This window comes from Oncorhynchus clarkii, unplaced genomic scaffold (genome assembly GCF_045791955.1).
Source record: "Oncorhynchus clarkii lewisi isolate Uvic-CL-2024 unplaced genomic scaffold, UVic_Ocla_1.0 unplaced_contig_10126_pilon_pilon, whole genome shotgun sequence".
Taxonomy (NCBI): domain Eukaryota; kingdom Metazoa; phylum Chordata; class Actinopteri; order Salmoniformes; family Salmonidae; genus Oncorhynchus; species Oncorhynchus clarkii.
The window spans coordinates 1-26155 of NW_027259654.1; the positions used below are offsets into that span (position 1 = coordinate 1).

Genomic DNA, 26155 nt, shown 5'->3' on the forward strand with positions numbered 1-26155 from the left:
ATAACCACTACACTACGGAAACCGAATGATTGGAAAACTAAGGGTGTGACTGACTTTCGCGTGTGAGGCGAACGTGATAACCAATACACTACTGAAACTAAAGTCTGAATAGCAAATACTGAGAAGTGCGAAGGACCAATTTGTTAAAATGTGTTTCCGCCCGGTCTCGAACCGGGGACCTTTCGCGTGTTAGGCGAACGTGATAACCACTACACTACGGAAACCCAATGAGTGGAACTAAGGGTGTGGCTGACTTTGGCTGGGTGGGACATTTATCGCTCTCAGAACCTAATGAAATCAGAAATTACTTAGTCAATTAATTAAACAATAAGGCTTGAGAAGCCGGGAATTATTGTGTGCAGCGGCTCTTGGAAGAGGCTTGGTGGTTCAAAACTTCTTCCATTTAAGAGTGATGGAAGCCACTGTGTTCTTGGGTACCTTCAATGCTGCAGAAATGACCAATCATTTGAATTTACCACAGGTGGACTCCAATCAAGTTGAAGAAACATCTCAAGGATGATCAATGGAAACAGGATGGACCTGAGCTCAATTTCCAGCCTCATAGCAAAGGGTCTGAAAACGTACGTAAATAAGGTATTTTTAAAATATTTAATGGGTATTATGGCTCTTTCTGTGGTACTCAATTTGGGATATTATGTGAGGTAGACATGAGAAGCCGGGAATTATCGTGTGCAGCCGGAACTTGGAAGAGGCTTGGTGGTTCCAAACTTCTTCTATTTAAGAGTGATGGAAGCCACTGTGTTCTTGGGTACCTTCAATGCTGCAGAAATGACCAATCATTTGAATTTACCACAGGTGGACTCCAATCAAGTTGAAGAAACATCTCAAGGATGATCAATGGAAACAGGATGGACCTGAGCTCAATTTCCAGCCTCATAGCAAAGGGTCTGAAAATGTATGTAAATAAGGTATTTTTAAAATATTTTTTTCATTAATAAAAACTATATGTTATCGCTTTGTCATTATGTGGTATTGTGTGTAGATAGATTTTATTTTATTTCATCCATTTTAGTATAAGGCTGTAACGTAACAAAATGTGGAAAAAAGTAAGGGGTCTGAAAACTTTCCGAATGCACTGTACCTATGCAGGCTAGCTTCTTTTCCTTTGCTAGCCAGCCAACTAAATCTATCACACAATCACATCAAGCAGCTGAAATGACAGAAAACGATCTACATTTTTGTTTGTTTTACCTTGGATTATATTGCCATTTCTTTGGATATATCCATTACAATGACCCTGATAAATGAATTTGCCTGGCTCAGAGAAGCTGTCAGTCTGGTCACATTCATACAGATCGCATGGTGGAGGTCCCCAAAAAAACGGCAACATTGATCCACAGGTCGGAGAGGTAGACAGCAAGGTTTAGACAAACCTCAACTGTTTCAAACCAAATGCTAGCCTCTGGGCATTGGGAAATATTGAATATTACAAAATGTTTCCGCCCGGTTTCGAACCGGGGACCTTTCGCGTGTGAGGCGAACGTGATAACCACTACACTACGGAAACCGAATGATTGGAAAACTAAGGGTGTGACTGACTTTCGCGTGTGAGGCGAACGTGATAACCAATACACTACTGAAACTAAAGTCTGAATAGCAAATACTGAGAAGTGCGAAGGACCAATTTGTTAAAATGTGTTTCCGCCCGGTCTCGAACCGGGGACCTTTCGCGTGTTAGGCGAACGTGATAACCACTACACTACGGAAACCCAATGAGTGGAGTACTAAGGGTGTGGCTGACTTTGGCTGGGTGGGACATTTATCGCTCTCAGAACCTAATGAAATCAGAAATTACTTAGTCAATTAATTAAACAATAAGGCTTGAGAAGCCGGGAATTATTGTGTGCAGCGGCTCTTGGAAGAGGCTTGGTGGTTCAAAACTTCTTCCATTTAAGAGTGATGGAAGCCACTGTGTTCTTGGGTACCTTCAATGCTGCAGAAATGACCAATCATTTGAATTTACCACAGGTGGACTCCAATCAAGTTGAAGAAACATCTCAAGGATGATCAATGGAAACAGGATGGACCTGAGCTCAATTTCCAGCCTCATAGCAAAGGGTCTGAAAACGTACGTAAATAAGGTATTTTTAAAATATTTAATGGGTATTATGGCTCTTTCTGTGGTACTCAATTTGGGATATTATGTGAGGTAGACATGAGAAGCCGGGAATTATCGTGTGCAGCCGGAACTTGGAAGAGGCTTGGTGGTTCCAAACTTCTTCTATTTAAGAGTGATGGAAGCCACTGTGTTCTTGGGTACCTTCAATGCTGCAGAAATGACCAATCATTTGAATTTACCACAGGTGGACTCCAATCAAGTTGAAGAAACATCTCAAGGATGATCAATGGAAACAGGATGGACCTGAGCTCAATTTCCAGCCTCATAGCAAAGGGTCTGAAAATGTATGTAAATAAGGTATTTTTAAAATATTTTTTTCATTAATAAAAACTATATGTTATCGCTTTGTCATTATGTGGTATTGTGTGTAGATAGATTTTATTTTATTTCATCCATTTTAGTATAAGGCTGTAACGTAACAAAATGTGGAAAAAAGTAAGGGGTCTGAAAACTTTCCGAATGCACTGTACCTATGCAGGCTAGCTTCTTTTCCTTTGCTAGCCAGCCAACTAAATCTATCACACAATCACATCAAGCAGCTGAAATGACAGAAAACGATCTACATTTTTGTTTGTTTTACCTTGGATTATATTGCCATTTCTTTGGATATATCCATTACAATGACCCTGATAAATGAATTTGCCTGGCTCAGAGAAGCTGTCAGTCTGGTCACATTCATACAGATCGCATGGTGGAGGTCCCCAAAAAAACGGCAACATTGATCCACAGGTCGGAGAGGTAGACAGCAAGGTTTAGACAAACCTCAACTGTTTCAAACCAAATGCTAGCCTCTGGGCATTGGGAAATATTGAATATTACAAAATGTTTCCGCCCGGTTTCGAACCGGGGACCTTTCGCGTGTGAGGCGAACGTGATAACCACTACACTACGGAAACCGAATGATTGGAAAACTAAGGGTGTGACTGACTTTCGCGTGTGAGGCGAACGTGATAACCAATACACTACTGAAACTAAAGTCTGAATAGCAAATACTGAGAAGTGCGAAGGACCAATTTGTTAAAACTCGAACCGGGGACCTTTCGCGTGTGAGGCGAACGTGATAACCACTACACTACTGAAACTAAAGTCTGAATAGCAAATACTGAGAAGTGCGAAGGACCAATTTGTTAAAATGTGTTTCCGCCCGGTCTACACCTTTACGTGAAACGTGATAACCACTACACTACGGAAACCCAATGAGTTGGAAGTACTAAGGGTGTGGCTGACTTTGGCTGGGTGGGACATTTATCGCTCTCAGAACCTAATGAAATCAGAAATTACTTAGTCAATTAATTAAACAATAAGGCTTGAGAAGCCGGGAATTATTGTGTGCAGCGGCTCTTGGAAGAGGCTTGGTGGTTCAAAACTTCTTCCATTTAAGAGTGATGGAAGCCACTGTGTTCTTGGGTACCTTCAATGCTGCAGAAATGACCAATCATTTGAATTTACCACAGGTGGACTCCAATCAAGTTGAAGAAACATCTCAAGGATGATCAATGGAAACAGGATGGACCTGAGCTCAATTTCCAGCCTCATAGCAAAGGGTCTGAAAACGTACGTAAATAAGGTATTTTTAAAATATTTAATGGGTATTATGGCTCTTTCTGTGGTACTCAATTTGGGATATTATGTGAGGTAGACATGAGAAGCCGGGAATTATCGTGTGCAGCCGGAACTTGGAAGAGGCTTGGTGGTTCCAAACTTCTTCTATTTAAGAGTGATGGAAGCCACTGTGTTCTTGGGTACCTTCAATGCTGCAGAAATGACCAATCATTTGAATTTACCACAGGTGGACTCCAATCAAGTTGAAGAAACATCTCAAGGATGATCAATGGAAACAGGATGGACCTGAGCTCAATTTCCAGCCTCATAGCAAAGGGTCTGAAAATGTATGTAAATAAGGTATTTTTAAAATATTTTTTTCATTAATAAAAACTATATGTTATCGCTTTGTCATTATGTGGTATTGTGTGTAGATAGATTTTATTTTATTTCATCCATTTTAGTATAAGGCTGTAACGTAACAAAATGTGGAAAAAAGTAAGGGGTCTGAAAACTTTCCGAATGCACTGTACCTATGCAGGCTAGCTTCTTTTCCTTTGCTAGCCAGCCAACTAAATCTATCACACAATCACATCAAGCAGCTGAAATGACAGAAAACGATCTACATTTTTGTTTGTTTTACCTTGGATTATATTGCCATTTCTTTGGATATATCCATTACAATGACCCTGATAAATGAATTTGCCTGGCTCAGAGAAGCTGTCAGTCTGGTCACATTCATACAGATCGCATGGTGGAGGTCCCCAAAAAAACGGCAACATTGATCCACAGGTCGGAGAGGTAGACAGCAAGGTTTAGACAAACCTCAACTGTTTCAAACCAAATGCTAGCCTCTGGGCATTGGGAAATATTGAATATTACAAAATGTTTCCGCCCGGTTTCGAACCGGGGACCTTTCGCGTGTGAGGCGAACGTGATAACCACTACACTACGGAAACCGAATGATTAGAAAACTAAGGGTGTGACTGACTTTCGCGTGTGAGGCGAACGTGATAACCAATACACTACTGAAACTAAAGTCTGAATAGCAAATACTGAGAAGTGCGAAGGACCAATTTGTTAAAATGTGTTTCCGCCCGGTCTCGAACCGGGGACCTTTCGCGTGTTAGGCGAACGTGATAACCACTACACTACGGAAACCCAATGAGTGTAATACTAAAGGTGTGGCTGACTTTGGCTGGGTGGGACATTTATCGCTCTCAGAACCTAATGAAATCAGAAATTACTTAGTCAATTAATTAAACAATAAGGCTTGAGAAGCCGGGAATTATTGTGTGCAGCGGCTCTTGGAAGAGGCTTGGTGGTTCAAAACTTCTTCCATTTAAGAGTGATGGAAGCCACTGTGTTCTTGGGTACCTTCAATGCTGCAGAAATGACCAATCATTTGAATTTACCACAGGTGGACTCCAATCAAGTTGAAGAAACATCTCAAGGATGATCAATGGAAACAGGATGGACCTGAGCTCAATTTCCAGCCTCATAGCAAAGGGTCTGAAAACGTACGTAAATAAGGTATTTTTAAAATATTTAATGGGTATTATGGCTCTTTCTGTGGTACTCAATTTGGGATATTATGTGAGGTAGACATGAGAAGCCGGGAATTATCGTGTGCAGCCGGAACTTGGAAGAGGCTTGGTGGTTCCAAACTTCTTCTATTTAAGAGTGATGGAAGCCACTGTGTTCTTGGGTACCTTCAATGCTGCAGAAATGACCAATCATTTGAATTTACCACAGGTGGACTCCAATCAAGTTGAAGAAACATCTCAAGGATGATCAATGGAAACAGGATGGACCTGAGCTCAATTTCCAGCCTCATAGCAAAGGGTCTGAAAATGTATGTAAATAAGGTATTTTTAAAATATTTTTTTCATTAATAAAAACTATATGTTATCGCTTTGTCATTATGTGGTATTGTGTGTAGATAGATTTTATTTTATTTCATCCATTTTAGTATAAGGCTGTAACGTAACAAAATGTGGAAAAAAGTAAGGGGTCTGAAAACTTTCCGAATGCACTGTACCTATGCAGGCTAGCTTCTTTTCCTTTGCTAGCCAGCCAACTAAATCTATCACACAATCACATCAAGCAGCTGAAATGACAGAAAACGATCTACATTTTTGTTTGTTTTACCTTGGATTATATTGCCATTTCTTTGGATATATCCATTACAATGACCCTGATAAATGAATTTGCCTGGCTCAGAGAAGCTGTCAGTCTGGTCACATTCATACAGATCGCATGGTGGAGGTCCCCCAAAAAACGGCAACATTGATCCACAGGTCGGAGAGGTAGACAGCAAGGTTTAGACAAACCTCAACTGTTTCAAACCAAATGCTAGCCTCTGGGCATTGGGAAATATTGAATATTACAAAATGTTTCCGCCCGGTTTCTAACCGTGTGAGGGGGACCTTTCGCGTGTGAAACTAAGAACGTGATAACCACTACACTACGGAAACCTGAATAGCAAATACTGAGAAGTGCGAAGGACCAATTTGTTAAAAATGAGTTAGGCGAACGTGATAACCACTACACACTAAGGGTGTGGCTGACTTTGGCTGGGTGGGACATTTATCGCTCTCAGAACCTAATGAAATCAGAAATTACTTAGTCAATTAATTAAACAATAAGGCTTGAGAAGCCGGGAATTATTGTGTGCAGCGGCTCTTGGAAGAGGCTTGGTGGTTCAAAACTTCTTCCATTTAAGAGTGATGGAAGCCACTGTGTTCTTGGGTACCTTCAATGCTGCAGAAATGACCAATCATTTGAATTTACCACAGGTGGACTCCAATCAAGTTGAAGAAACATCTCAAGGATGATCAATGGAAACAGGATGGACCTGAGCTCAATTTCCAGCCTCATAGCAAAGGGTCTGAAAACGTACGTAAATAAGGTATTTTTAAAATATTTAATGGGTATTATGGCTCTTTCTGTGGTACTCAATTTGGGATATTATGTGAGGTAGACATGAGAAGCCGGGAATTATCGTGTGCAGCCGGAACTTGGAAGAGGCTTGGTGGTTCCAAACTTCTTCTATTTAAGAGTGATGGAAGCCACTGTGTTCTTGGGTACCTTCAATGCTGCAGAAATGACCAATCATTTGAATTTACCACAGGTGGACTCCAATCAAGTTGAAGAAACATCTCAAGGATGATCAATGGAAACAGGATGGACCTGAGCTCAATTTCCAGCCTCATAGCAAAGGGTCTGAAAATGTATGTAAATAAGGTATTTTTAAAATATTTTTTTCATTAATAAAAACTATATGTTATCGCTTTGTCATTATGTGGTATTGTGTGTAGATAGATTTTATTTTATTTCATCCATTTTAGTATAAGGCTGTAACGTAACAAAATGTGGAAAAAAGTAAGGGGTCTGAAAACTTTCCGAATGCACTGTACCTATGCAGGCTAGCTTCTTTTCCTTTGCTAGCCAGCCAACTAAATCTATCACACAATCACATCAAGCAGCTGAAATGACAGAAAACGATCTACATTTTTGTTTGTTTTACCTTGGATTATATTGCCATTTCTTTGGATATATCCATTACAATGACCCTGATAAATGAATTTGCCTGGCTCAGAGAAGCTGTCAGTCTGGTCACATTCATACAGATCGCATGGTGGAGGTCCCCAAAAAAACGGCAACATTGATCCACAGGTCGGAGAGGTAGACAGCAAGGTTTAGACAAACCTCAACTGTTTCAAACCAAATGCTAGCCTCTGGGCATTGGGAAATATTGAATATTACCAAATGTTTCCGCCCGGTTTCGAACCGGGGACCTTTCGCGTGTGAAGCGAACGTGATAACCACTACACTACGGAAACCGAATGATTAGAAAACTAAGGGTGTGACTGACTTTCGCGTGTGAGGCGAACGTGATAACCAATACACTACTGAAACTAAAGTCTGAATAGCAAATACTGAGAAGTGCGAAGGACCAATTTGTTAAAATGTGTTTCCGCCCGGTCTCGATCCGGGGACCTTTCGCGTGTTAGGCGAACGTGATAACCAATACACTACGGAAACTCAATGAGTGTAATATTAAAGGTGTGGCTGACTTTGGCTGGGTGGGACATTTATCGCTCTCAGAACCTAATGAAATCAGAAATTACTTAGTCAATTAATTAAACAATAAGGCTTGAGAAGCCGGGAATTATTGTGTGCAGCGGCTCTTGGAAGAGGCTTGGTGGTTCAAAACTTCTTCCATTTAAGAGTGATGGAAGCCACTGTTTTCTTGGGTACCTTCAATGCTGCAGAAATGACCAATCATTTGAATTTACCACAGGTGGACTCCAATCAAGTTGAAGAAACATCTCAAGGATGATCAATGGAAACAGGATGGACCTGAGCTCAATTTCCAGCCTCATAGCAAAGGGTCTGAAAACGTACGTAAATAAGGTATTTTAAAAATATTTAATGGGTATTATGGCTCTTTCTGTGGTACTCAATTTGGGATATTATGTGAGGTAGACATGAGAAGCCGGGAATTATCGTGTGCAGCCGGAACTTGGAAGAGGCTTGGTGGTTCCAAACTTCTTCTATTTAAGAGTGATGGAAGCCACTGTGTTCTTGGGTACCTTCAATGCTGCAGAAATGACCAATCATTTGAATTTACCACAGGTGGACTCCAATCAAGTTGAAGAAACATCTCAAGGATGATCAATGGAAACAGGATGGACCTGAGCTCAATTTCCAGCCTCATAGCAAAGGGTCTGAAAATGTATGTAAATAAGGTATTTTTAAAATATTTTTTTCATTAATAAAAACTATATGTTATCGCTTTGTCATTATGTGGTATTGTGTGTAGATAGATTTTATTTTATTTCATCCATTTTAGTATAAGGCTGTAACGTAACAAAATGTGGAAAAATGTAAGGGGTCTGAAAACTTTCCGAATCCACTGTACCTATGCTGGCTAGCTTCTTTTCCTTTGCTAGCCAGCCAACTAAATCTATCACACAATCACATCAAGCAGCTGAAATGACAGAAAACGATCTACATTTTTGTTTGTTTTACCTTGGATTATATTGCCATTTCTTTGGATATATCCATTACAATGACCCTGATAAATGAATTTGCCTGGCTCAGAGAAGCTGTCAGTCTGGTCACATTCATACATATCGCATGGTGGAGGTCCCCCAAAAAACGGCAACATTGATCCACAGGTCGGAGAGGTAGACAGCAAGGTTTAGACAAACCTCAACTGTTTCAAACCAAATGCTAGCCTCTGGGCATTGGGAAATATTGAATATTACAAAATGATTCCGCCCGGTTTCTAACCGGGGACCTTTCGCGTGTGAGACAAACGTGATAACCACTACACTACGGAAACCCAATGAGTGGAATACTAAGGGTGTGGCTGACTTTGGCTGGGTGGGACATTTATCGCTCTCAGAACCTAATGAAATCAGAAATTACTTAGTCAATTAATTAAACAATAAGGCTTGAGAAGCCGGGAATTATTGTGTGCAGCGGCTCTTGGAAGAGGCTTGGTGGTTCAAAACTTCTTCCATTTAAGAGTGATGGAAGCCACTGTGTTCTTGGGTACCTTCAATGCTGCAGAAATGACCAATCATTTGAATTTACCACAGGTGGACTCCAATCAAGTTGAAGAAACATCTCAAGGATGATCAATGGAAACAGGATGGACCTGAGCTCAATTTCCAGCCTCATAGCAAAGGGTCTGAAAACGTACGTAAATAAGGTATTTTTAAAATATTTAATGGGTATTATGGCTCTTTCTGTGGTACTCAATTTGGGATATTATGTGAGGTAGACATGAGAAGCCGGGAATTATCGTGTGCAGCCGGAACTTGGAAGAGGCTTGGTGGTTCCAAACTTCTTCTATTTAAGAGTGATGGAAGCCACTGTGTTCTTGGGTACCTTCAATGCTGCAGAAATGACCAATCATTTGAATTTACCACAGGTGGACTCCAATCAAGTTGAAGAAACATCTCAAGGATGATCAATGGAAACAGGATGGACCTGAGCTCAATTTCCAGCCTCATAGCAAAGGGTCTGAAAATGTATGTAAATAAGGTATTTTTAAAATATTTTTTTCATTAATAAAAACTATATGTTATCGCTTTGTCATTATGTGGTATTGTGTGTAGATAGATTTTATTTTATTTCATCCATTTTAGTATAAGGCTGTAACGTAACAAAATGTGGAAAAAAGTAAGGGGTCTGAAAACTACCCGAATGCACTGTACCTATGCAGGCTAGCTTCTTTTCCTTTGCTAGCCAGCCAACTAAATCTATCACACAATCACATCAAGCAGCTGAAATGACAGAAAACTATCTACATTTTTGTTTGTTTTACCTTGGATTATATTGCCATTTCTTTGGATATATCCATTACAATGACCCTGATAAATGAATTTGCCTGGCTCAGAGAAGCTGTCAGTCTGGTCACATTCATACAGATCGCATGGTGGAGGTCCCCCAAAAAACGGCAACATTGATCCACAGGTCGGAGAGGTAGACAGCAAGGTTTAGACAAACCTCAACTGTTTCAAACCAAATGCTAGCCTCTGGGCATTGGGAAATATTGAATATTACAAAATGTTTCCGCCCGGTTTCGAACCGGGTACCTTTCGCGTGTGAGGCGAACATGATAACCACTACACTACGGAAACCGAATGATTGGAAAAATAAGGGTGTGACTGACTTTCGCGTGTGAGGCGAACGTGATAACCAATACACTACTGAAACTAAAGTCTGAATAGCAAATACTGAGAAGTGCGAAGGACCAATTTGTTAAAATGTGTTTCCGCCCGGTCTCGAACCGGGGACCTTTCGCGTGTTAGGTGAACGTGATAACCACTACACTACGGAAACCCAATGAGTGGAATACTAAGGGTGTGGCTGACTTTGGCTGGGTGGGACATTTATCGCTCTCAGAACCTAACGAAATCAGAAATTACTTAGTCAATTAATTAAACAATAAGGCTTGAGAAGCCGGGAATTATTGTGTGCAGCGGCTCTTGGAAGAGGCTTGGTGGTTCAAAACTTCTTCCATTTAAGAGTGATGGAAGTCACTGTGTTCTTGGGTACCTTCAATGCTGCAGAAATGACCAATCATTTGAATTTACCACAGGTGGACTCCAATCAAGTTGAAGAAACATCTCAAGGATGATCAATGGAAACAGGATGGACCTGAGCTCAATTTCCAGCCTCATAGCAAAGGGTCTGAAAATGTATGTAAATAAGGTATTTTTAAAATATTTTTTTCATTAATAAAAACTATATGTTATCGCTTTGTCATTATGTTATGTGGTATCATTAATAAAAACTATATGTTATCGCTTTGTCATTATGTGGTATTGTGTGTAGATAGATTTTATTTTATTTCATCCATTTTAGTATAAGGCTGTAACGTAACAAAATGTGGAAAAAAGTAAGGGGTCTGAAAACCTCAACTGTTTCAACCAAATGCTAGCTTCTGGGCATTGGGAAATATTGAATATTACAAGATGTTTGGTTTCGAACCGGGGAACTTCTTCGAACATGATAACCACTACACTACCGGAACCCAATAATTGGAAGCCAGGGTGTGGCTGACTTTGGCTGGGTGGGACATTTACCTTCAGAATGCTGCAGAAATGACCAATCATTTGAATTTACCACAGGTGGACTCCAATCAAGTTGAAGAAACATCTCAAGGATGATCAATGGAAACAGGATGGACCTGAGCTCAATTTCCAGCCTCATAGCAAAGGGTCTGAAAATGTATGTAAATAAGGTATTTTTAAAATATTTTTTTCATTAATAAAAACTATATGTTATCGCTTTGTCATTATGTGGTATTGTGTGTAGATAGATTTTATTTTATTTCATCCATTTTAGTATAAGGCTGTAACGTAACAAAATGTGGAAAAAAGTAAGGGGTCTGAAAACTTTCCGAATGCACTGTACCTATGCAGGCTAGCTTCTTTTCCTTTGCTAGCCAGCCAACTAAATCTATCACACAATCACATCAAGCAGCTGAAATGACAGAAAACGATCTACATTTTTGTTTGTTTTACCTTGGATTATATTGCCATTTCTTTGGATATATCCATTACAATGACCCTGATAAATGAATTTGCCTGGCTCAGAGAAGCTGTCAGTCTGGTCACATTCATACAGATCGCATGGTGGAGGTCCCCCAAAAAACGGCAACATTGATCCACAGGTCGGAGAGGTAGACAGCAAGGTTTAGACAAACCTCAACTGTTTCAAACCAAATGCTAGCCTCTGGGCATTGGGAAATATTGAATATTACAAAATGTTTCCGCCCGGTTTCGAACCGGGGATGCGTGTGAGGCGAACGTGATAACCACTACACTACGGAAACCGAATGATTGGGAAACTAAGGGTGTGACTGACTTTCGCGTGTGAGGCGAACATGATAACCAATACACTACTGAAACTAAAGTCTGAATAGCAAATACTGAGAAGTGCGAAGGACCAATTTGTTAAACGTTTCAGCCCGGTCTCGAACCGGGGACCTTTCGCGTGTTAGGTGAACGTGATAACCACTACACTACGGAAACCCAATGAGTGGAATACTAAGGGTGTGGCTGACTTTGGCTGGGTGGGACATTTATCGCTCTCAGAACCTAATGAAATCAGAAATTACTTAGTCAATTAATTAAACAATAAGGCTTGAGATGCCGGGAATTATTGTGTGCAGCGGCTCTTGGAAGAGGCTTGGTGGTTCAAAACTTCTTCCATTTAAGAGTGATGGAAGCCACTGTGTTCTTGGGTACCTTCAATGCTGCAGAAATGACCAATCATTTGAATTTACTACAGGTGGACTCCAATCAAGTTGAAGAAACATCTCAAGGATGATCAATGGAAACAGGATGGACCTGAGCTCAATTTCCAGCCTCATAGCAAAGGGTCTGAAAACGTACGTGAATAAGGTATTTTTAAAATATTTAATGGGTATTATGGCTCTTTCTGTGGTACTCAATTTGGGATATTATGTGAGGTAGACATGAGAAGCCGGGAATTATCGTGTGCAGCCGGAACTTGGTAGAGGCTTGGTGGTTCCAAACTTCTTCAATTTAAGAGTGATGGAAGCCACTGTGTTCTTGGGTACCTTCAATGCTGCAGAAATGACCAATCATTTGAATTTACCACAGGTGGACTCCAATCAAGTTGAAGAAACATCTCAAGGATGATCAATGGAAACAGGATGGACCTGAGCTCAATTTCCAGCCTCATAGCAAAGGGTCTGAAAATGTATGTAAATAAGGTATTTTTAAAATATTTTTTTCATTAATAAAAACTTTATGTTGTCATTATGTGGTATTGTGTGTAGATAGATTTTATTTTATTTCATCCATTTTAGTATAAGGCTGTAACGTAACAAAATGTGGAAAAAAGTAAGGGGTCTGAAAACTTTCCGAATGCACTGTACCTATGCAGGCTAGCTTCTTTTCCTTTGCTAGCCAGCCAACTAAATCTATCACACAATCACATCAAGCAGCTGAAATGACAGAAAACGATCTACATTTTTGTTTGTTTTACCTTGGATTATATTGCCATTTCTTTGGATATATCCATTACAATGACCCTGATAAATGAATTTGCCTGGCTCAGAGAAGCTGTCAGTCTGGTCACATTCATACAGATCGCATGGTGGAGGTCCCCCAAAAAACGGCAACATTGATCCACAGGTCGGAGAGGTAGACAGCAAGGTTTAGACAAACCTCAACTGTTTCAAACCAAATGCTAGCCTCTGGGCATTGGGAAATATTGAATATTACAAAATGTTTCCGCCCGGTTTCGAACCGGGGACCTTTCGCGTGTGAGGCGAACGTGATAACCACTACACTACGGAAACCGAATGATTGGGAAACTAAGGGTGTGACTGACTTTCGCGTGTGAGGCGAACATGATAACCAATACACTACTGAAACTAAAGTCTGAATAGCAAATACTGAGAAGTGCGAAGGACCAATTTGTTAAATTGCGTTTCAGCCCGGTCTCGAACCGGGGACTTTTCGCGTGTTAGGCAAACGTGATAACCACTACACTACGGAAACCCAATGAGTGGAATACTAAGGGTGTGGCTGACTTTGGCTGGGTGGGACATTTATCGCTCTCAGAACCTAATGAAATCAGAAATTACTTAGTCAATTAATTAAACAATAAGGCTTGAGAAGCCGGGAATTATTGTGTGCAGCGGCTCTTGGAAGAGGCTTGGTGGTTCAAAACTTCTTGCATTTAAGAGTGATGGAAGCCACTGTGTTCTTGGGTACCTTCAATGCTGCAGAAATGACCAATCATTTGAATTTACCACAGGTGGACTCCAATCAAGTTGAAGAAACATCTCAAGGATGATCAATGGAAACAGAATGGACCTGAGCTCAATTTCCAGCCTCATAGCAAAGGGTCTGAAAACGTACGTAAATAAGGTATTTTAAAAATATTTAATGGGTATTATGGCTCTTTCTGTGGTACTCAATTTGGGATATTATGTGAGGTAGACATGAGAAGCCGGGAATTATCGTGTGCAGCCGGAACTTGGAAGAGGCTTGGTGGTTCCAAACTTCTTCCATTTAAGAGTGATGGAAGTCACTGTGTTCTTGGGTACCTTCAATGCTGCAGAAATGACCAATCATTTGAATTTACCACAGGTGGACTCCAATCAAGTTGAAGAAACATCTCAAGGATGATCAATGGAAACAGGATGGACCTGAGCTCAATTTCCAGCCTCATAGCAAAGGGTCTGAAAATGTATGTAAATAAGGTATTTTTAAAATGTTTTTTTCATTAATAAAAACTATATGTTATCGCTTTGTCATTATGTGGTATTGTGTGTAGATAGATTTTATTTTATTTCATCCATTTTAGTATAAGGCTGTAACGTAACAAAATGTGGAAAAAAGTAAGGGGTCTGAAAACTTTCCGAATGCATTGTACCTATGCAGGCTAGCTTCTTTTCCTTTGCTAGCCAGCCAACTAAATCTATCACACAATCACATCAAGCAGCTGAAATGACAGAAAACGATCTACATTTTTGTTTTTTTTACCTTGGATTATATTGCCATTTCTTTGGATATATCCATTACAATGACCCTGATAAATGAATTTGCCTGGCTCAGAGAAGCTGTCAGTCTGGTCACATTCATACAGATCGCATGGTGGAGGTCCCCAAAAAAACGGCAACATTGATCCACAGGTCGGAGAGGTAGACAGCAAGGTTTAGACAAACCTCAACTGTTTCAAACCAAATGCTAGCCTCTGGGCTTTGGGAAATATTGAATATTACAAAATGTTTCCGCCCGGTTTCGAACCAGGGACCTTTCGCGTGTGAAGCGAACGTGATAAGCGAAGCGTGTGAAGCGAACGTGATAAGTTCCGGCGCCGACAGAGATGGCCGCCTCGCTTCGCATTCCTAGGAAACTATGCAGTTTTTTGTTTTTTTACGTGTTATTTCTTACATTAGTACCCCAGGTCATCTTAGGTTTCATTACATACAGTCGAGAAGAACTACTGAATATAAGATCAGCGTCAACTCACCATCAGTACGACCAAGAATATGTTTTTCGCGACGCGGATCCTGTGTTCTGCCTCACAAACAGGACAACGGAGTGGATCCTATGCAGCGACCCAAAAAAACGACTCCGAAAGAGAGGGAAACGAGGCGGTCTTCTGGTCAGACTCCGGAGACGGGCACACCGTGCACCACTCCCTAGCATTCTTCTTGCCAATGTCCAGTCTCTTGACAACAAGGTTGATGAAATCCGAGCAAGGGTAGCATTCCAGAGGGACATCAGAGACTGTAACGTCCTTTGCTTCACTGAAACATGGCTCACTGGAGAGACTCTATCCGAAGCGGTGCAGCCAACGGGTTTCTCCACTCATCGGGCTGACAGAAACAAACATCTTTCTGGTAAGAAGAGGGGCGGGGGCGTATGCCTCATGGCCAACGTGACATGGTGTGATGAAAGAAACATACAAGAACTCAAATCCTTCTGTTCACCTGATTTAGAATTCCTCACAATCAAATGTAGACCGCATTATCTACCAAGAGAATTCTCTTCGATTATAATCACAGCCGTATATATCCCCCACCAAGCAGACACATCGATGGCTCTGAACGAACTTTATTTAACTCTCTGCAAACTGGAAACAATTTATCCGGAGGCTGCATTCATTGTAGCTGGGGATTTTAACAAGGCTAATCTGAAAACAAGACTCCCTAAATTTTATCAGCATATCGATTGCGCAACCAGGGGTGGAAAGACCTTGGATCATTGTTACTCTAACTTCCGCTACGCATATAAGGCCCTGCCCCGCCCCTTTTCGGAAAAGCTGACCACGACTCCATTTTGTTGATCCCTGCCTACAGACAGAAACTAAAACAAGAGGCTCCCACGCTGAGGTCTGTCCAACGCTGGTCCGACCAAGCTGACTCCACACTCCAAGACTGCTTCCACGTGGACTGGGAGATGTTTCGTATTGCGTCAGATAACAACATTGACGAATACGCTGATTCGGTGTGCGAGTTCATTAGAACGTGCGTTGAAGATGTCGTTCCCATAGCAACGATTAAAACATTCCCTAACCAGAAACCGTGGATTGATGGCAGCATTCGTGTGAAACTGAAAGCGCGAACCACTGCTTTTAATCAGGGCAAGGTGTCTGGTAACATGACCGAATACAAACAGTGCAGCTATTCCCTCCGCAAGGCTATCAAACAAGCTAAGCGCCAGTACAGAGACAAAGTAGAATCTCAATTCAACGGCTCAGACACAAGAGGCATGTGGCAGGGTCTACAGTCAATCACGGACTACAGGAAGAAATCCAGCCCAGTCACGGACCAGGATGTCTTGCTCCCAGGCAGACTAAATAACTTTTTTGCCCGCTTTGAGGACAATACAGTGCCACTGACACGGCCTGCAACGAAAACATGCGGTCTCTCCTTCACTGCAGCCGAGGTGAGTAAGACATTTAAACGTGTTAACCCTCGCAAGGCTGCAGGCCCAGACGGCATCCCCAGCCGCGCCCTCAGAGCATGCGCAGACCAGCTGGCCGGTGTGTTTACGGACATATTCAATCAATCCCTATACCAGTCTGCTGTTCCCACATGCTTCAAGAGGGCCACCATTGTTCCTGTTCCCAAGAAAGCTAAGGTAACTGAGCTAAACGACTACCGCCCCGTAGCACTCACATCCGTCATCATGAAGTGCTTTGAGAGACTAGTCAAGGACCATATCACCTCCACCCTACCTGACACCCTAGACCCACTCCAATTTGCTTACCGCCCAAATAGGTCCACAGACGATGCAATCTCAACCACACTGCACACTGCCCTAACCCATCTGGACAAGAGGAATACCTATGTGAGAATGCTGTTCATCGACTACAGCTCGGCATTCAACACCATAGTACCCTCCAAGCTCGTCATCAAGCTCGAGACCCTGGGTCTCGACCCCGCCCTGTGCAACTGGGTACTGGACTTCCTGACGGGCCGCCCCCAGGTGGTGAGGGTAGGCAACAACATCTCCTCCCCGCTGATCCTCAACACTGGGGCCCCACAAGGGTGCGTTCTGAGCCCTCTCCTGTACTCCCTGTTCACCCACGACTGCGTGGCCACGCACGCCTCCAACTCAATCATCAAGTTTGCGGACGACACAACAGTGGTAGGCTTGATTACCAACAACGACGAGACGGCCTACAGGGAGGAGGTGAGGGCCCTCGGAGTGTGGTGTCAGGAAAATAACCTCACACTCAACGTCAACAAAACTAAGGAGATGATTGTGGACTTCAGGAAACAGCAGAGGGAACACCCCCCTATCCACATCGATGGAACAGTAGTGGAGAGGGTAGCAAGTTTTAAGTTCCTCGGCATACACATCACAGACAAACTGAATTGGTCCACTCACACAGACAGCATCGTGAAGAAGGCGCAGCAGCGCCTCTTCAACCTCAGGAGGCTGAAGAAATTTGGCTTGTCACCAAAAGCACTCACAAACTTCTACAGATGCACAATCGAGAGCATCCTGGCGGGCTGTATCACCGCCTGGTATGGCAACTGCACCGCCCTCAACCGTAAGGCTCTCCAGAGGGTAGTGAGGTCTGCACAACGCATCACCGGGGGCAAACTACCTGCCCTCCAGGACACCTACACCACCCGATGTCACAGGAAGGCCATAAAGATCATCAAGGACATCAACCACCCGAGCCACTGCCTGTTCACCCCGCTATCATCCAGAAGGCGAGGTCAGTACAGGTGCATCAAAGCTGGGACCGAGAGACTGAAAAACAGCTTCTATCTCAAGGCCATCAGACTGTTAAACAGCCACCACTAACACTGAGTGGCTGCTGCCAACACACTGACACTGACTAAACTCCAGCCACTTTAATAATGGGAATTGATGGGAAATGATGTAAATATATCACTAGCCACTTTAAACAATGCTACCTTATATAATGTTACTTACCCTACATTATTCATCTCATATGCATACGTATATACTGTACTCTATATCATCGACTGTATCCTTATGTAATACATGTATCACTAGCCACTTTAAACTATGCCACTTTGTTTACATACTGATCTCATTTGTACATACTGTACTCGATACCATCTACTGTATCTTGCCTATGCTGCTCTGTACCATCACTCATTCATATATCCTTATGTACATATTCTTTATCCCCTTACACTGTGTACAAGACAGTAGTTTTGGAATTGTTAGTTAGATTACTTAGATTACAATGCATTACTGCATTGTCGGAACTAGAAGCACAAGCATTTCGCTACACTCGCATTAACATCTGCTAACCATGTGTGTGTGACAAATAAAATTTGATTTGATTTGATTTGATTTGATAACCACTACACTACGGAAACCGAATGAGTGGAAAACTAAGGGTGTGACTGACTTTCGCGTGTGAGGCGAACGTGATAACCAATACACTACTGAAACTAAAGTCTGAATAGCGAATACTGAGAAGTGCGAAGGACCAATTTGTTAAAATGTGTTTCCGCCCGGTCTTGAACCGCGGACATTTCTTGTGTTAGGCGAACGTGATAACCACTACACTACGGAAACCCAATGAGTGGAATACTAAGGGTGTGGCTGACTTTGGCTGGGTGGGACATTTATCGCTCTTAGAACCTAATGAAATCAGAAATTACTTAGTCAATTAATTAAGCAATAAGGCTTGAGAAGCCGGGAATTATTGTGTGCAGCGGCTCTTGGAAGAGGCTTGGTGGTTCAAAACTTCTTCCATTTAAGAGTCATGGAAGCATCTGTGTTCTTGGGTACCTTCAATGCTGCAGAAATGACCAATCATTTGAATTTACCACAGGTGGACTCCAATCAAGTTGAAGAAACATCTCAAGGATGATCAATGGAAACAGGATGGACCTGAGCTCAATTTCCAGCCTCATAGCAAAGGGTCTGAAAATGTATGTAAATAAGGTATTTTTAAAATATTTTTTTCATTAATAAAAACTATATGTTATCGCTTTGTCATTATGTGGTATTGTGTGTAGATAGATTTTATTTTATTTCATCCATTTTAGTATAAGGCTGTAACGTAACAAAATGTGGAAAAAAGTAAGGGGTCTGAAAACTTTCCGAATGCACTGTACCTATGCAGGCTAGCTTCTTTTCCTTTGCTAGCCAGCCAACTAAATCTATCACACAATCACATCAAGCAGCTGAAATGACAGAAAACGATCTACATTTTTGTTTGTTTTACCTTGGATTATATTGCCATTTCTTTGGATATATCCATTACAATGACCCTGATAAATGAATTTGCCTGGCTCAGAGAAGCTGTCAGTCTGGTCACATTCATACAGATCGCATGGTGGAGGTCCCCCAAAAAATGGCAACATTGATCCACAGGTCGGAGAGGTAGACAGCAAGGTTTAGACAAACCTCAACTGTTTCAAACCAAATGCTAGCCTCTGGGCATTGGGAAATATTGAATATTACAAAATGTTTCCGCCAGGTTTCGAAACGGGGACCTTTCGCGTGTGAGGCGAATGTGATAACCACTACACTACTGAAACCGAATGATTGGAAAACTAAGGGTGTGACTGACTTTCGCATGTGAGGCGAACGTGATAACCACTGCACTACTGAAACTAAAGTCTGAATAGCAAATACTGAGAAGTGCGAAGGACCAATTTGTTAAAATGTGTTTACGCCCGGTCTCGAACCGGGGACCTTTCAAGTGTTAGGCGAACGTGATAACCAGTACACTACAGAAACCCAATGATTGGAACACTAAGGGTGTGGCTGACTTTGGCTGGGTGGGACATTTATCGCTCTCAGAACCTAATGAAATCAGAAATTACTTAGTCAATTCATTAAACAATAAGGCTTGAGAAGCCGGGAATTATTGTGTGCAGCAGCTCTTGGAAGAGGCTTGGTGGTTCAAAACTTCTTCCATTTAAGAGTGATGGAAGCCACTGTGTTCTTGGGTACCTTCAATGCTGCAGAAATGACCAATCATTTGAATTTACCACAGGTGGACTCCAATCAAGTTGAAGAAACATCTCAAGGATGATCAATGGAAACAGGATGGACCTGAGCTCAATTTCCAGCCTCATAGCAAAGGGTCTGAAAATGTACGTAAATAAGGTATTTTTAAAATATTTAATGGGTATTATGGCTCTTTCTGTGGTACTCAATTTGGAATATTATGTGAGGTAGACATGAGAAGCCGGGAATTATTGTGTCCAGCCGGAACTTGGAAGAGGCTTGGTGGTTCCAAACTTCTTCTATTTAAGAGTGATGGAAGCCACTGTGTTCTTGGGTACCTTCAATGCTGCAGAAATGACCAATCATTTGAATTTACCACAGGTGGACTCCAATCAAGTTGAAGAAACATCTCAAGGATGATCAATGGAAACAGGATGGACCTGAGCTCAATTTCCAGCCTCATAGCAAAGGGTCTGAAAATGTATGTAAATAAGGTATTTTTAAAATATTTTTTTCATTAATAAAAACTATATGTTATCGCTTTGTCATTATGTGGTATTGTGTGTAGATAGATTTTATTTTATTTTATCCATTTTAGTATAAGGCTGTAACGTAACAAAATGTGGAAAAAAGTAAGGGGTCTGAAAACTTTCCGAATGCACTGTACCTATGCAGGCTAGCTTCTTTTCCTTTGCTAGCCAGCCAACTAAATCTATCACACAATCACATCAAGCAGCTGAAATGACAGAAAACAATCTACATTTTTGTTTGTTTTACCTTGGATTATATTGCCATTTCTTTGGATATATCCATTACAATGACCCTGATAAATGAATTTGCCTGGCTCAGAGAAGCTGTCAGTCTGGTCACATTCATACAGATCGCATGGTGGAGGTCCCCAAAAAAACGGCAACATTGATCCACAGGTCGGAGAGGTAGACAGCAAGGTTTAGACAAACCTCAACTGTTTCAAACCAAATGCTAGCCTCTGGGCATTGGGAAATATTGAATATTACAAAATGTTTCCGCCCAGTTTCGAACCGGGGACCTTTCGCGTGTGAGGCGAACGTGATAACCACTACACTACGGAAAGCGAATGATTGGAAAACTAAGGGTGTGACTGACTTTCGCGTGTGAGGCGAACGTGATAACCAATACACTACTGGATCTAAAGTCTGAATAGCAAATACTGAGAAGTGCGAAGGACCAATTTGTTAAAATGTGTTTCCGCCCGGTTTCGAAACGGGGACCTTTCGCGTGTGAGGCAAACGTGATAACCACTACACTACTGAAACTAAAGTCTGAATAGCAAATACTGAGAAGTGCGAAGGACCAATTTGTTAAAATGTGTTTCCGCCCGGTCTCGAACCGGGGACCTTTCGCGTGTTCGGCAAACGTGATAACCACTACACTACGGAAACCCAATGAGTTGAATACTAAGGGTGTGGCTGACTTTGGCTGGGTGGGACATTTATCGCTCTCAGAACCTAATGAAATCAGAAATTACTTAGTCAATTAATTAAACAATAAGGCTTGAGAAGCCGGGAATTATTGTGTGCAGCGGCTCTTGGAAGAGGCTTGGTGGTTCAAAACTTCTTCCATTTAAGAGTGATGGAAGCCACTGTGTTCTTGGGTACCTTCAATGCTGCAGAAATGACCAATCATTTGAATTTACCACAGGTGGACTCCAATCAAGTTGAAGAAACATCTCAAGGATGATCAATGGAAACAGGATGGACCTGAGCTCAATTTCCAGCCTCATAGCAAAGGGTCTGAAAACGTACGTAAATAAGGTATTTTTAAAATATTTAATGGGTATTATGGCTCTTTCTGTGGTACTCAATTTGGGATATTATGTGAGGTAGACATGAGAAGCCGGGAATTATCGTGTGCAGCCGGAACTTGGAAGAGGCTTGGTGGTTCCAAACTTCTTCTATTTAAGAGTGATGGAAGCCACTGTGTTCTTGGGTACCTTCAATGCTGCAGAAATGACCAATCATTTGAATTTACCACAGGTGGACTCCAATCAAGTTGAAGAAACATCTCAAGGATGATCAATGGAAACAGGATGGACCTGAGCTCAATTTCCAGCCTCATAGCAAAGGGTCTGAAAATGTATGTAAATAAGGTATTTTTAAAATATTTTTTTCATTAATAAAAACTATATGTTATCGCTTTGTCATTATGTGGTATTGTGTGTAGATAGATTTTATTTTATTTCATCCATTTTAGTATAAGGCTGTAACGTAACAAAATGTGGAAAAAAGTAAGGGGTCTGAAAACTTTCCGAATGCACTGTACCTATGCAGGCTAGCTTCTTTTCCTTTGCTAGCCAGCCAACTAAATCTATCACACAATCACATCAAGCAGCTGAAATGACAGAAAACGATCTACATTTTTGTTTGTTTTACCTTGGATTATATTGCCATTTCTTTGGATATATCCATTACAATGACCCTGATAAATGAATTTGCCTGGCTCAGAGAAGCTGTCAGTCTGGTCACATTCATACAGATCGCATGGTGGAGGTCCCCAAAAAAACGGCAACATTGATCCACAGGTCGGAGAGGTAGACAGCAAGGTTTAGACAAACCTCAACTGTTTCAAACCAAATGCTAGCCTCTGGGCATTGGGAAATATTGAATATTACAAAATGTTTCCGCCCGGTTTCGAACCGGGGACCTTTCGCGTGTGAGGCGAACGTGATAACCACTACACTACGGAAACCGAATGATTGGAAAACTAAGGGTGTGACTGACTTTCGCGTGTGAGGCGAACGTGATAACCACTACACTACTGAAACTAAAGTCTGAATAGCAAATACTGAGAAGTGCGAAGGACCAATTTGTTAAAATGTGTTTCCGCCCGGTCTCGAACCGGGGACCTTTCACGTGTTAGGCGAACGTGATAACCACTACACACTAAGGGTGTGGCTGACTTTGGCTGGGTGGGACATTTATCGCTCTCAGAACCTAATGAAATCAGAAATTACTTAGTCAATTAATTAATCAATAAGGCTTGAGATGTCGGGAATTATTGTGTGCAGCGGCTCTTGGAAGAGGCTTGGTGGTTCAAAACTTCTTCCATTTAAGAGTGATGGAAGCCACTGTGTTCTTGGGTACCTTCAATGCTGCAGAAATGACCAATCATTTGAATTTACCACAGGTGGACTCCAATCAAGTTGAAGAAACATCTCAAGGATGATCAATGGAAACAGGATGGACCTGAGCTCAATTTCCAGCCTCATAGCAAAGGGTCTGAAAACGTACGTAAATGAGGTATTTTTAAAATATTTAATGGGTATTATGGCTCTTTCTGTGGTACTCAATTTGGGATATTATGTGAGGTAGACATGAGAAGCCGGGAATTATCATGTGCAGCCGGAACTTGGAAGAGGCTTGGTGGTTCCAAACTTCTTCTATTTAAGAGTGATGGAAGCCACTGTGTTCTTGGGTACCTTCAATGCTGCAGAAATGACCAATCATTTGAATTTACCACAGGTGGACTCCAATCAAGTTGAAGAAACATCTCAAGGATGATCAATGGAAACAGGATGGACCTGAGCTCAATTTCCAGCCTCATAGCAAAGGGTCTGAAAATGTATGTAAATAAGGTATTTTTAAAATATTTTTTTCATTAATAAAAACTATATGTTATTGCTTTGTCATTATGTGGTATTGTGTGTAGAGAGATTTTATTTTATTTCATCCATTTTAGTATAAGGCTGTAACGCAGGGGTGTCAAAGTCAAATGGACGGAGGGCCAAATAAAAAAATCAGCTACAAGACGAGGGCCGGACTGTTCGAATGTTCATTGAAAAATTTTTAAATGACGCATATAGTCTAGTGAACCTAATTGAACCTACTGAAAACCTAACAAATATATTACAATATGATCAGATAAATAAAGCAATATTTTCTTATGGCTCTGTCAGTAATCTTTAATTTTCAACAGACACAAAAGACAAATTTCCTTTATATAAATATCCCCATAACATGAACATTAAATGAAAGAAACCGGTATTCAAGGCACCATCAGTAGACTATATTTTCTATTTTAGCAAAAGTGGGCTAAATTTACTTCAAAGAAAAAACAATAATAGCAATTTTCTATCATCCACTCAACTGAAATATTTTTTAAATATAATTGGATTGAAATACAAAAAAATAAAGTGCAAAAATCTATTAATCAAAAACAACACTTTGTTTAAGGAGAAGTAACATGCAGTGAAAACAAATATTACATTTTAACTTTTAAACTTGAACTGAGTAAAAACTCTAAATATGTGATTGCACAGTAATGTTCACTTGTTTGAGGTTGAGGGTGATACTTGGTGGTGTCCCATCTTTTCCACAAGTTCATCAATGTTCGGGGTAAGGCTCTGAGCTGAAGAAATCCTCAGAATTGAGTGGAGGTGTTCAGCAGTAAGTCGACTTCTGTGTGATGTTTTGTTCAGGTTCATCAAAGAAAACAGTTGTTCACACAGGTATGTGCTGCCAAACATAGACAACGTTTGAGCAGCCTGGATGCGCAGCTGGGGCATTGTGCCGGGGAGGAAACGGGCGAACTCCGCAGCACCCACTGCCGCATATTTTGCCCTCAGTGCATCATTGCATTGGAGGTCAATCAACTCCATTTGGAGGTTTGGTGGTGAGCTTTCCACGTCAACAGCAAATGGGTTACCGAGCAGTTCCAACCTGCTTTTTTGTGCTTCAAAGTCAGCAAATCGGCGTCGAAAGTCAGCGGCAAGCATACCTATTTTATCAGCCAACTGTGTGCTCGGGAACGCACTGGTAGAGAGCTTCTCTTTCATGGTCTGGCAGCTGGGAAAGTGGCTCAAATTTTCTTTCCGCATCTGCGTCTCCCACAGAGTCAGTTTGGTTTTAAATGCCTTCACTGTACTGTACATATCAGAGATGACACGATCCCGACCCTGCAGCTGCAAGTTTATTGCATTCAGATGACTCGTAATGTCACACAGAAAAGCCATTTCACACAGAAACATTTCGTCTCGGAGTTGTGTTGTGTCTTTCCCTTTGCTGTCCAAGAACAGACAAATCTCCTCACGAAGCTCGAAACATCTTTGAAGCACCTTTCCCTGGCTTAGCCATCGCACCTCTGTGTGATAAGGCAAATCACCATGCTCCGTTTCTAACTCCGTCAGAAATGCCTTGAACTGGCGGTGATTCAAACCTTTGGCTCTGATAAAGTTAACTGTGCGCGTGATGATGCTCATTACATGCTCCATTTTCAAGGCTTTACCGCACAACGCTTCCTGGTGTATGATACAATGATAAGCTGTCAGCTCACCTGTCGCGTTTTCCTCTTGCATCTTTTCCCGTATCTTCGCCACCAGTCCGCTCCTGTGTCCACACATCGCAGGTGCTCCGTCGGTTGTCAAACCCACGAGTTTTTCCCAAGGCAGCTCCATCTCATTTACACATCTTGACACCTCTTCATACAAATCATGCCCCGTAGTTGTGCCATGCATAGGACGTAAAGCCAAAAACTCCTCTGTCACGCTTAGGTTGGAGTCCACTCCGCGGATGAAAATTGACAACTGGGCAATGTCAGAAATGTCGGTGCTCTCATCCACAGCCAAGGAATATGCAATAAAATCTTTTCCCTTTTTCACAAGCTGCTCTTTTAGATTGATGGACAACTGGTCTACTCTCTCGGCAATGGTGTTTCTGCTCAGACTCACATTTAAAAAGAGTTGCCTTTTTTCTGGGCAAACTTCGTCACAAACTTTAATCATGCAGTTTTTGATGAAATCCCCCTCCGTAAATGGCCGGGCTGATTTAGCGATCTCTTCTGCCAAAATAAAACTGGCCTTGACAGCAGCCTGGCCTTGTGATTTGGCTTTTTTGAACAGAGCCTGTCGAGATTTGAGGCCTCGTTTTAATTCCTCTGCCTTTTGTAGCCTTTGTTCCATGTCCATATTCTTGTTTTTGTCCGCGTGTTTCGTTTCATAATGTCGTCTCAGATTATACTCTTTCAGTAC

The 26155-nt window shown here is 41.6% G+C and overlaps 18 non-coding genes across 18 annotated transcripts; all 18 read right to left on the bottom strand.

Annotated features, from left to right (window-relative positions):
• Positions 1–151: 151 nt before the first annotated feature.
• Positions 152–224, bottom strand: trnav-aac (transfer RNA valine (anticodon AAC)). The gene has a single exon. It is a non-coding gene; the product is annotated as a tRNA-Val (tRNA).
• Positions 225–1455: 1231 nt separating this feature from the next.
• trnav-cac (transfer RNA valine (anticodon CAC)) lies at positions 1456–1528 on the bottom strand. The gene has a single exon. It is a non-coding gene; the product is annotated as a tRNA-Val (tRNA).
• A 129-nt stretch (positions 1529–1657) lies between these two features.
• Positions 1658–1730, bottom strand: trnav-aac (transfer RNA valine (anticodon AAC)). The gene has a single exon. It is a non-coding gene; the product is annotated as a tRNA-Val (tRNA).
• A 1233-nt stretch (positions 1731–2963) lies between these two features.
• Positions 2964–3036, bottom strand: trnav-cac (transfer RNA valine (anticodon CAC)). The gene has a single exon. It is a non-coding gene; the product is annotated as a tRNA-Val (tRNA).
• Positions 3037–4568: 1532 nt separating this feature from the next.
• trnav-cac (transfer RNA valine (anticodon CAC)) lies at positions 4569–4641 on the bottom strand. The gene has a single exon. It is a non-coding gene; the product is annotated as a tRNA-Val (tRNA).
• A 129-nt stretch (positions 4642–4770) lies between these two features.
• Positions 4771–4843, bottom strand: trnav-aac (transfer RNA valine (anticodon AAC)). The gene has a single exon. It is a non-coding gene; the product is annotated as a tRNA-Val (tRNA).
• Positions 4844–7454: 2611 nt separating this feature from the next.
• On the bottom strand, positions 7455–7527 carry trnav-cac (transfer RNA valine (anticodon CAC)). The gene has a single exon. It is a non-coding gene; the product is annotated as a tRNA-Val (tRNA).
• Positions 7528–7656: 129 nt separating this feature from the next.
• Positions 7657–7729, bottom strand: trnav-aac (transfer RNA valine (anticodon AAC)). The gene has a single exon. It is a non-coding gene; the product is annotated as a tRNA-Val (tRNA).
• A 1233-nt stretch (positions 7730–8962) lies between these two features.
• On the bottom strand, positions 8963–9036 carry trnav-cac (transfer RNA valine (anticodon CAC)). The gene has a single exon. It is a non-coding gene; the product is annotated as a tRNA-Val (tRNA).
• Positions 9037–10268: 1232 nt separating this feature from the next.
• Positions 10269–10341, bottom strand: trnav-cac (transfer RNA valine (anticodon CAC)). The gene has a single exon. It is a non-coding gene; the product is annotated as a tRNA-Val (tRNA).
• A 129-nt stretch (positions 10342–10470) lies between these two features.
• On the bottom strand, positions 10471–10543 carry trnav-aac (transfer RNA valine (anticodon AAC)). The gene has a single exon. It is a non-coding gene; the product is annotated as a tRNA-Val (tRNA).
• A 1624-nt stretch (positions 10544–12167) lies between these two features.
• Positions 12168–12240, bottom strand: trnav-aac (transfer RNA valine (anticodon AAC)). The gene has a single exon. It is a non-coding gene; the product is annotated as a tRNA-Val (tRNA).
• A 1225-nt stretch (positions 12241–13465) lies between these two features.
• trnav-cac (transfer RNA valine (anticodon CAC)) lies at positions 13466–13538 on the bottom strand. The gene has a single exon. It is a non-coding gene; the product is annotated as a tRNA-Val (tRNA).
• A 129-nt stretch (positions 13539–13667) lies between these two features.
• Positions 13668–13740, bottom strand: trnav-aac (transfer RNA valine (anticodon AAC)). The gene has a single exon. It is a non-coding gene; the product is annotated as a tRNA-Val (tRNA).
• Positions 13741–21171: 7431 nt separating this feature from the next.
• trnav-cac (transfer RNA valine (anticodon CAC)) lies at positions 21172–21245 on the bottom strand. The gene has a single exon. It is a non-coding gene; the product is annotated as a tRNA-Val (tRNA).
• A 128-nt stretch (positions 21246–21373) lies between these two features.
• On the bottom strand, positions 21374–21446 carry trnav-cac (transfer RNA valine (anticodon CAC)). Its single transcript has one exon. It is a non-coding gene; the product is annotated as a tRNA-Val (tRNA).
• Positions 21447–21499: 53 nt separating this feature from the next.
• trnav-aac (transfer RNA valine (anticodon AAC)) lies at positions 21500–21572 on the bottom strand. Its single transcript has one exon. It is a non-coding gene; the product is annotated as a tRNA-Val (tRNA).
• A 1233-nt stretch (positions 21573–22805) lies between these two features.
• On the bottom strand, positions 22806–22878 carry trnav-cac (transfer RNA valine (anticodon CAC)). The gene has a single exon. It is a non-coding gene; the product is annotated as a tRNA-Val (tRNA).
• Between the last annotated feature and the right edge of the window lie 3277 nt (positions 22879–26155).